General features: G+C 40.0%; 1 long non-coding RNA gene across 1 annotated transcript; it reads left to right on the forward strand.

The window, feature by feature from the left end:
* The first annotated feature begins 3,340 nt into the window (after nucleotides 1-3,340).
* On the forward strand, nucleotides 3,341-10,681 carry LOC142106035 (uncharacterized). Its single transcript, XR_012679732.1, has 2 exons — nucleotides 3,341-3,425; nucleotides 9,214-10,681. It is a non-coding gene; the product is annotated as an uncharacterized LOC142106035 (long non-coding RNA).
* Nucleotides 10,682-11,108: the final 427 nt, after the last annotated feature.

Raw genomic sequence — 11,108 nt, forward strand, 5'->3', positions numbered from 1 at the left:
CTGTGCCTTGCACTAGGATATCCAAAGTCAATGATGTCTGACGTATTAGTTCCCGTTAGTGAATTATATACAGTATGAGCTCATTATATATGTGTTTTTATTGATGTGAATTTTATATATTAATAATTGCAATTTAATTCATTATATCTACTGGTTATGTGGTCATATTTTATATAATTCTTCGTAGCATACCATTAAGCACTGATACTATATTTTGTTGGTTACTAATGTTATTAATACCTACTTTAGTTTTAATTTACCCCCACTACCAATCGGGTTAATATTCCTACCATTCTTGTGTCTCATCTACCATTATCCCACATTTTGTACCATTATTCAAATATTTCTATCACTTGATTAATCGGTTCTACTCTCCACTTCACCAAAAATTAATATATTTATTTGAAATAAGATTTTATAGTTGTTTTAATAAATGGATGTCAGATCACCTCTAAATAAAAGTTCCCCTCTTTGTTGAGCACCTCAAGTACACCTTTTGGTTTTTGCAATAAAAATGGACAATATCCACAGACTATATACAGGAGCTGACATTCCAAGCCTCCGGGATAATCCCTCTCACTCTAGTCATCATTGAACCCAGTATCAGCAGGTCTGATCTCCCAGCATCAGATTGTTCCCACATCATTTCAGTGTCCCTTTCTTCTTCTTCCGATATACGCATCACATAAGTTTCAGATACCTCAGCTTTATTATACTCCAGCTCCCTGTTTTCACGGCCTTACTCACTCAACATGACAGTTTTGGGCTTGACATGTACATACACTCAATGTCTCTGCAGCTCCAGGTCGTTCTACATTGTCTCCCACGTGAAACTCAACCTAGCCAACTGCAGATTTCTCTCTATATCGTCACAATCAGTCTCCTTACTCAGCACATCTCTAGTTATCACTATACAAGGTCAAGACTATCATGATGGGCTTGAAGTTTAACTCGATTCAGACAGTCTTATTGAGTGAATTAACCTTTAGTCGAGAAGACTTTACTCTAAACTTTTACTCAAAACTTGCTCGAGAATCCACACAGCAGTCTGAAAGGGCTCTTTAAACCTCCAATCCAGCTAGTTAACCATAAACCCCTACCTGGGGCAGTACTTTCAATCCTCTGATCTATGGGTTGTTGTAAGCCACTAAATGGTGCTGAGCCTAAGGGATATTACATTTGCATAAATACATATCCTCCAGGTTAAAACCTTGCTGCGTTCTCCAATAAAAAAAATTAACTTACTGGTGATCAAGTGTAGATATTAATGAATTATGAGTGTTTAATTGGGGGACCAGATATAAAAAACTATATGGGGGTGAGGTCCATAATTTGGACATTGCTTATGCCCATGCAACAAATATAAAACAAAATATAAACAAAAATAAAGCTTATGTTGATTTTTTGTTAGAGAATGCTATGCTTCAAAGTTTGTGGCAGCAGTTTGGAGAAGACCCTTTTCTATATCAACATGATTGTGCCCCAGTGCACAAAGCAAGGGCTATAAAGATATGGTTTGATGAGTTAGGTGTGGAAGAACTTGACTGGCCCGTACAGTGCCCTGAACTCAAACCCATCAAACACATTTGGGATGAACTGGAACGGAGATTGTGAGCCAGGCCTTCTCGTCCACCATCAGTGCCTGACCTCATAAATGCTCTACAGAATGAATGGGCACAAGTTCCCAGAGAAACACTCCAACATCTTGTGGAAAGTCTTCCAAGAAGAGTGGAAGCTGTTATCACTGCAAAAGCGGGACCGACTCCATATTAAAGTATATGTATTTAAATACAATGTCGTTACAGTCCCTGTTGGTGTAATGGTCAAGCGTCCGAATACTTTTGTCCATATAGTGTATGTTATTTATATAATATATAGGCAGTCACTTACAACCATGTGGTGTAGTGACCATTTGAATGTCTCATTTAACTGTTTTTGAACAATACAGAGCAAATACTCACCCCAGTATGCAAAAAACTGCAAATTTGCCTCTTAGGACACCTTTGTGTTGAGCTTTCTTTGCAAAGGTGCAGTCAGGTCAAACTGCTCTATATTTCTAGAAACTACTCAACTTATCCTTATTAAAGAGAGCAATATGGTTTTCTTTCAAGTGCAATATTTGTGGAGTTTGAAATATTAAATACATTATTCATATTATTAGTGCTATACGGCTGGCCATGCACATCTTGTACACAGCACTACAGCAAAATAAGGAAATAACACCACTTCTGAGATGCCTTTAAAAACATGGGCTTTTGGTCTGGTGCATAAGCCTCTTGCTGTCATTTAAAGTAGGGAACACAAAATGTTTGCATTTTCTGCTTCAGGAGTACAGCGCTGCATCTAATACATTATGTATATCCAGTGCCTGACACATCCGTCATCTAGAGCTGTACTGTCTGAAGCATTATTTTGGCCCTACAATTCCTGTAGAAGAGTGCTATGGAGTCTGATGAATTACAACATTTTTTTTAATTGAATTTGGTCAGTGAGCATATAATTATAACAGGAACGTGTCCCTCTTCATTAAAATACCTGGACAGTGCTGATCTTGAGCAATCATTTGTATCAGCTTTTAGTCTCGACTACTTGGATGCAAATCAAGTTGTATAAAACTAGACAGGATAGCAATGGCTGATAACCAACAACTTTTATATAAAGGACACGTTATAATTATTGATACCCTTTAATTTTGCAATTAGCAATTGCAAGTATGGAGTTAGCTGATTCTTCTAGTACAACATTATAATATATGTCTGCTTGTGGTCTGCAAATAACTACTCCGTAGACTACAGTACCCCGAGATTTGCCGAATAAGTACTCCATTTAAAATAGATCAGAAAAGTTCCCTTTTTAAGTTTGAAGTATTAGCAAATTATATGTTGTGTTACGCAACCAACCAGTCTTCTGACTCATGGTATGTGCTGTCCTGATCTGAACTTTTTAGTTGGGTTTAATACAGTTCCTTTCTGTGTGATGTGGAACAATTGTTGGATCTGCTTCCTAAGAAGACTGGCATTGGTTCAAATGGTGATTCAATTTGTGGTTGCTGTTTTTAAGCAGTAAAAGCAACATTAACCAATGTGTTATTTATTTTCTGTATGACTAGGATTAATAAGGCTAATAAGCAGCACTTGCATGCAAAGGTCATGGGCTCATATTTATGTATGTGGCCAAAATATAAAAACGAAAAAACAAATTTTTGTCAGCCTAATTTCAGATCAGCATCATATTCTGGCTGATTTGCAAATCCGTGTGTGCTTATTGGCACCATGACCATTTCAGTAAGGGATGAGTGCAGAACACACAGAGCTGCAGTCAGTTGCATTCCAATCCTTTTGGTTGCCCCCAAACCCATCTCTTCCTGTCACTGCGGTCACCAGCCGTTCACTGCTGGAGTGAACGTGTTTACATAAGGACTAGAGGTAAGGGAAAAAGACCGGTTTCTCTCCCTCTCGTGTCCTTACTACTCTCACACTCAGTCACAATGCCGTGCTTTCAGGAAGGCGTGCATGAAAATTGTGTCACTCTGTGCTCCTAATGCAATTAATTACTGGAGCATCCATTATGAAAGTACTGGGGGGTTGGGAGAGGCATATTGAGGGCACTGAAGCAAGGTGAGAGAGTTTCTGTGGGGATGCTATGATTGTTGTTAACTCCTTTGATGTATAGATCTGATAAATAGCCCTATGGCAAAAACAGAAATTTTCGCTAGGAATAGGGCACTTCACCCTTTAATAAATAGAGGCCTTAGACCTATATTCTACTAACTCTTAAGTATGTATACAAACTTGACGTGCATATACCTGGATACTGATATATATATATATATTCATTTAGGATTAATGAAGGATAAATACTAGTGTAGACAGAGGCACTTATACGAGGTATGTCTATTAAATAACAAGACTGATTAAATAACTCACCTTTATTTATTGGTTTTACAAATTTAATGTTTGTCCCCTTCAATATACTCCCCATTTGCACTAATACACCGCTGTAGTCTTGTTTTCCACTGGTTGAATCATGGAGCAAATCAATTTCTGTCACTTGTTTCAACATATCTGCCATTTTCTTCTTTATAGCATCAACTGACTCAAAATTAGAGATGCTCACTGACCCCCATGTTTTGGTTTTTGTTTTGTTTTTTGGATCTGGATTACTTTCGGGTTTTGGTTTTGCCAAAACAACCCATGCGTGTTTTGTTTTTGTTTTTGTTTTTGTTTAGCTATTTTTTACAAAATTCAATTTTTTGGGCTAACATCACATAATTTAGGTATTATTTTGTACCTACATTATTAATTACCTCACTAACGCTAAAATCCAGTGATTTCCATTCAATTATTACCATCTCACAGGTCACAATATGTTTTTTATACACTTTCAGACAAATACTGCAGCGATTTGGCTGGATGTTAAGCGACATAGCAATGACACACACACATTGCAGTTTATATCACATCTTGAAAACATTGCCACACACCACTGTCACAAACTCACAATAGAAAAGTAATGCAAGATGGAATGTCCTTGTGGCCTCCCACCCACCCTTATGTTGGATCTTAAAAAGGACATACACACTTTAACAAGCCAAGCAGCTCATCCACAAGGAGTGCCACTTTTGTGGCTGAAGGGCTTATTTTCTTTCGGACCTCAATAAACAAGATAACAATGTCACCCAATTAGGAGAGGTAACATGTACAATTTATCAAGCCAAGCAGTTCATCCACAAGGAGTGCCACTTTTGTGGCTGAAGTGCAAGTTCAACATGGCCCTCCCTAAACATGATAACAATAGGCTTGTTAGAGTAATGGCAGAAACACACATCAGTGCCAGGAAAGATTAATGGTACAAGATGGAATTGTCCTTGGGCCCTCCCACTCACCCATATGTTGGATCTTACAAAGGACATGCACACTTTAACAAACCAAGCACTTCAGCGACAAGGGCTGTCACTTTTGTGGCTGAAGTGCTTGGTTTGTTTGGGCCCCCAATAAACCAGCTATCAATGCCCTAAAGGCAGGTTAGACCAACAGTGCTGTCAAATGAATTCTACACTGTCAAGATGTTGTTATCATCTTCAGCATCATCCTCACCCTCATCAGTGTGTACATCATCATCACAGACTATTAATTCATCTCCGCTGGAATCCGCCATTACATAAGTGTCAGTACTTGGATGTATTTGCTGGTAAAGGCCTACTCATGGAATATGTAGTTCATTTTGACGAACATCATCTTTTCCACATGTTTAGGAAGTAACCTCCTACGTCAATCACTGACAAGGTTCCCAGCTGTGGTATTGCAAAGCGAGTTTGTACATGGGTTTCCAAATTGCTTGTTTTTCCTCCCAGTATGGGAAGGGACTGTCTGGCATGTCGATTTCAATGAACTCTTGAAAATAATCCTCCACCATCCTTTGCATGTTAATAGTAGGATCGGATAGAGTTATGGCCGAGGTCAAACTTTTTTTTTGCTAAATTCTTTCAAACCAGACCAGATGTCAAACTGTCGTGGTCTGCCACCTGCATCATCCCTGCTTCTCTTTGGAAAGTGCAATTTCTTATGAGCAGCAGCTGCCTGAGAAGCTGAAGGAGGAGACGCCGTCAAGCCACGGACCAGTTCAGTGGTCAACTTGCTGACCAGGAGCTCCTTGCATCTCTTCAGATCACAGTCAGATGGAAGCAAAGAATCTACATAGGTCTTAAACCTAGGATCAAGCACAGTCGCCAAAACATAGTGATCCGACTTCAAGATTTTAATAACTCTTGGATCATTGCAAAGCGAATTAAGTACTTGATCTACAAGGCCAACATACTTTGCAGAATTGCTTTCTTTCATCTCCTCCTTCAGTTTGTCAAGCTGCTTTTCCAAAAGATGAATTAAGGGAATGACTTAGCTCAAGCTAGCAGAGTCTGAACTCACTTCACCCGTCACAACTTCAAATGGTTTCAGCACCTTGCACAACACAGAAAGCATTCTCCACTGTACAAGACTGAAATACATTCCCCCTCCTTTCCCAATGTCATGGCTTGTGCAATACGCTTGTATGGCTTTGCGCTGTTCCTCCATCCTCTTAAGCATGTACAGGGTGGAATTCCACCTTGTTAACACCTCTTGCTTAAGTTGGTGGCAGGGCAAATTAAATTGTTCTTGGAGCTGCTGAAATCTCCTACATGCTGTGGCAGAATACCGGAAATGTCCCGAAATTTTACAGGCCACCGAAAGCATCTCATTTATCTCACGGTTATTTTTCAAGAAGCTTTGCACCTCAAGTTTATTGTGTGAGCAAAACAGGGAATGTGATGGAATTCACCCAGCTATAATGCTCGCACAATATTGGTGGCGTTATCAGAAATTACATATCCTGGGCAGAGTCCAAGTGGCATAAGCCATGCATCAATGACATCCCTTAGTTTTCATAGCAAATTATCAGCTGTATGCCTGTTAGTGAAGCCGGTGATACAAAGAGTAGCCTGCCTGTGAGAAATGTTACGTAGTAGTGTACATGCTGCTGCTGTTCCTGCTTGTGAAGGCGAATGACCAACCCAGTGGACTGTCACAGTCATATAATCTTTTGTTTGCCCACTTCCACTTGTCCACATATCTGTGGTTAAGTGTACAGTGGGTAGAATGGCATTTTTGAGCACAATTATTTCATTTTTCGAACGATCTGGTACAGTTGAGGAATAGCTTTTCTCGAAAAATGGTGTTGCAATGTAATTTGGTAACTGGGATACAAGACCTAGATTAACTGTGAAAAACCAGCTGCGTTTATAGTGGATATTGGATGCAGATGTAACACTAGCACAGTCGCCATGGCGTCTGTGATCCACTTTGCGACTGGGTGACTGCTGTCATACTTGCTCCCTCTAGCAAAAGATTGTTTCATAGTTAATTGTTGTAAAGTACTAGTGGTCTTCTTCATGGGCTGCTTATGGGAGGAAATTTCAGCCCCAGCAGGACCAGCAGCATTAGTGGAGAATTCCTCTGAGGAATCCAGGATAGTGGAGGAGTCATCTAGCCTTAGTAACTTGGATGCAGGACTAACTCCGATCGCTACTGAGGATATTGATGAGGATGGTGTTGTGGGTGTAGATTGCAGGCGTCAGTATGTAGGTGAGAGAAGGGTGCTAGTTGATGATGAACTGCTTGTTGTTATTTTTTGAGCATAACTTTCAGATTTTCCCAACACCTTGCCATGAACTCGCGTCAAATGGCGTAACATGGGTGAGGTTCCTAGATGGTTAAGGTCCCTCCCTAGACTGACTGTGGCTTTACATACACTACAAATGGCTATACAACTGTTGTCAGGATTTGGGTAGAAATAATTCCACACATAAGAAGTGGCTTTTTTGGTCTTATGTTCAGGCATGACAATGGCCTTCTTCTTATCACGTGCCAGAACTGCTTCCACTGGTGCAGGACTAACACAAACATCATCCTCATCAATACCCTCATTAGCGCCTTCACCGGCTACACAAATATCCCCATCATCCTGTTCCAATTCCAAAGTGGCATCCTCAATTGGTGTGTCACGGGACACACTCTGGCTGTTCAGGCACACAGCAGAAATGCTGAAAGGGGCCTTCTTTATGGGTACACTATCAGAATGGTCACGATTACACATAGCTGTCGTGGATGGACTCTCCTCAGGGATTGGTGTCATTTCTGAATCTGAGCATACATTTTCCTCTAATGCCTTACTGTTTTTTTGCATCTTGGCTTTTACATGTAACAGTATTTGTGCACAACTTTTGGAGTCCGAATTACTTGGTCTTGCTTGGTCACGAGTGACCTTACAAGAAGATGCCTCAGTAACAATTTTAGATCTCATACTCATAGAGAAAGGTGAAGGCCTCATTCTTTATTTGCCACTGCGTGTGTAGAATGGCATGTTGGCAATTTCTTTTTTATCGGCAGTTAACTTTTCCTCGATTACAGCTCTTTATTTCTTCAACACGGTAAAAGGTGTTTTATTTGTTTGTTTTTTTCCCTGACTTCAAAAGACTAAGTACTTTTACATTGGCTTTACCAGATGACGTACAGGGATAACTATCATCAGGACTGGTGGCAGCAGCTGCTTGCTGCTCCTGCTCTTCTGTTTACTGCTGTGAATCCATTTAACACCCTACACTTTTTGGTGCAAATTCAGAAAAAAAGCCTGCAAGGACTTGTATATTTGTATTTCAGCAATGACAAAATTAACAACGCAACTCTTCTCTTTGGGTGAATATAACACCCTACACTTATTGGTGCAAATTCAGAAAAAAAGCCTGCAAGGACTTGTATATTTGTATTTCAGCAATGACAAAATTAACAACGCAGCTCTTCTCTTTGGGTGAATATAACACCCTACACTTATTGGTGCAAATTCTGACAAAAAGCCTGCAAGGACTTATATATTTGTATTTCAGCAATGACAAATTCAGCAATGGAGCTCTTGTCTTTGTCATTCTATCCTTCCCCTTCTGTATCCCTCTCTCAAATGGTGCTATATCGGTGTGGAGGGCGGTATTTATAGATTCCAAAACTCGCGAGATCCGAGATCCGACGACGTCACAATGACGTTTTTCCTATTTCTGAGTGAGCTATGGCACAGTACAATGTCATGGTAGACTTTTAATAACATTGCCAGCCCTATCATTTGAATTTCTGTTTCATCACCAAACACTCAGGGCCATCTTTTCCATTGGGCACGATGGGCAGCTGCCCGGGGGCCCCACGGGCAAGGGGGCCCCATAGGCACGGCTCTTAATGAGAATAAATAATCCTGCAAAAGAAAAAAACCTGCAAAGAAAACCTACAAGGGTCACTGAGCAAGTACATCTATCTCTATATATCTATATCTATATCTATATCTGTATCTGTATACATCTATATATCTATATCTATATCTATATCTAGGGGCCCTGGTGCTCTGCTTTGCCCGGGGGCCCATAATGTTGTTAAGATGGCCCTGCAAACACTGCCACCTCTTCTATTTGTGGGTGAGCTATGGCACAGTAGAATCTCACGGTAGATTTTTCCTATTTCTGGGTGAGCTATATTTTTGTAGGATGTCACTGGAGCCTTTGGAAAACACTGCCAACCTAATAATTTGTCTTTCAGCACTGAAAACTGCCACCATTCCTGGTTCTGTGTGAGCTATAACTCTATAAAATGTCACTGGAGACTTTGAATAACAATGCCACCACTCCTTTTTCTGTTTTAGCTATGACGGTGCCTAACTGCGCTGGAGACTCCCAACAACCCTGCTACCCCTTCTGTGTCTCACAGAAGAAGTAACGGTTCGGCTCCGTACTCGGATTGGTGAAGTTCGGGTGGGCTCGGTTCTCGGAGAGCATCTCTAATAGCATCCAGTTTTTGTAAGACAGCAGTTTCTGAATCCTGACTGCAGAGGCTTTAAAAGTAAGAGCATTGTGACATATCACAGTGTGCATTCGCTATTTAACATCCCTCCAGTCTCTGGCTGTCATTTCCTTAGCAGCATGTCACTGTCAGGGCATAAGGAGAAGGCAAAGGAGGAGGAGATACATCAAAGGGCTTTTACTTACACTGCCTGCCATCACACCATTAATTAATGGAATGCAGGAGAATCAGCAGATGATTGGTTTCTGTATGTGCTCTCTCCTGCAGTCATAGACTGCAGCAAGTGTGAAAAACTACATTTATTTTTCATTAATGTGTGCAGTATGGGGGAATTGTGGGGTCAGCTTTGTCATTTATATAAATGCTGGTAGGTTTTAGGGACTGAAATACTGACATAAAAGGGCTTCTCCTGCCTTTTCTGTTACAAATCTCGCCTTTGTTTAATTAGTTTCCCTGTATAAGCAAATTTTATGTGCAGACAGCAAGGTCAGGGACATCATGTACCTTACTGTTCTGGCTATTAGAGCCAAAAAGTCTGTACAAGCTGCAAGAAAGGTGGTAAAGTTCTCAGAAAATCAACCCAACTTTGTTTGGATGGTACAATATGTTTATCAGCTGTGTCATGAGGAGGTGAGGTGGCATATGTATATAAATATAATACAGGGGGAAAAAAATTGAGTCTTAAAGGACCAATGAAGAACTTTATGACTGAGAAATAGAGACACAGAAGGTTATTTACTAGCTGTGCTCAGAGTTGCAAATCTACACTAAACCCATAGCAACTGATCAGCAATTAGCTTTTTACCTATTTAGCATAAGTTAGACAACGAAAGCAAATGATTGATAGGCTGCTATGGTTTTAGTGCATATTTCAACAATTTTAGGGAGTGACCTGTACACTCCTGTGATAATGCAAGTGAGGACACAGCTGCTTTGATAGGGTGAGTGTCACTATGTGAGGAGGAAAGTTGAGGCAAGTGACATACACACAGCTGGAGAGAAGGATCCCCCAACAGCAGAGAAGACTCTGGTGTGAAATGCACCTGCATACGGAAGGAGGATTATACACCCAACTTGTTGAAAGAACTTACCAAGCATTGCACAGTATATGCCAAGTATACCTTTTGCTAGAAGAAGCTGCATCTCACAAGTGTAAAACATATCATTACACAGTGTTTGTGCATTTATTTCCCTCCCCCAAAAACTGTATTTTTATTGTCTAATTAGTGAATGTCTTCATAATAAGTAATAATACTAATGAATTACCATGTCAAAGACCGATAACATAAAATCAGTTAATTAAAGAAAAATATTATTTGTTGTTGGTAGTGAGCGCACTCAACATATTTTTGTAATTGTATATTTATTTATATATACAGACATGCAACAATACCTACAAGTTATATTTTACAATTAACCCTATCCCAACCAAGAGGGTCTAATGCAGCTGTCTGATCATCTCAACACTTACTTAATGACAGCAGTTTTCATTCATATTATTCCTTCCTGTCAGCCTGGGATCATTGACAGACACTGAGATGGGTATATATCTGCTGAACAGTGTGAGTCCTGGGCATGGGGTTCTTTTGGTAATGTTATAGGGGAAGTTAAAGCTGTTTAAACTACCTCGCACCTACATGAAGCTCTCCAATAAAAGGGTAAACTATTTTCAAAAAGGAAAAAAAGTCTCTTCATTGATACAGTTTTCATAACAAATGTTGAGGCATTTAAGGTTAA

The sequence above is a fragment of the Mixophyes fleayi genome, chromosome 1 (genome assembly GCF_038048845.1).
Source record: "Mixophyes fleayi isolate aMixFle1 chromosome 1, aMixFle1.hap1, whole genome shotgun sequence".
In the NCBI taxonomy this organism is placed as follows: Eukaryota; Metazoa; Chordata; class Amphibia; order Anura; family Limnodynastidae; genus Mixophyes; species Mixophyes fleayi.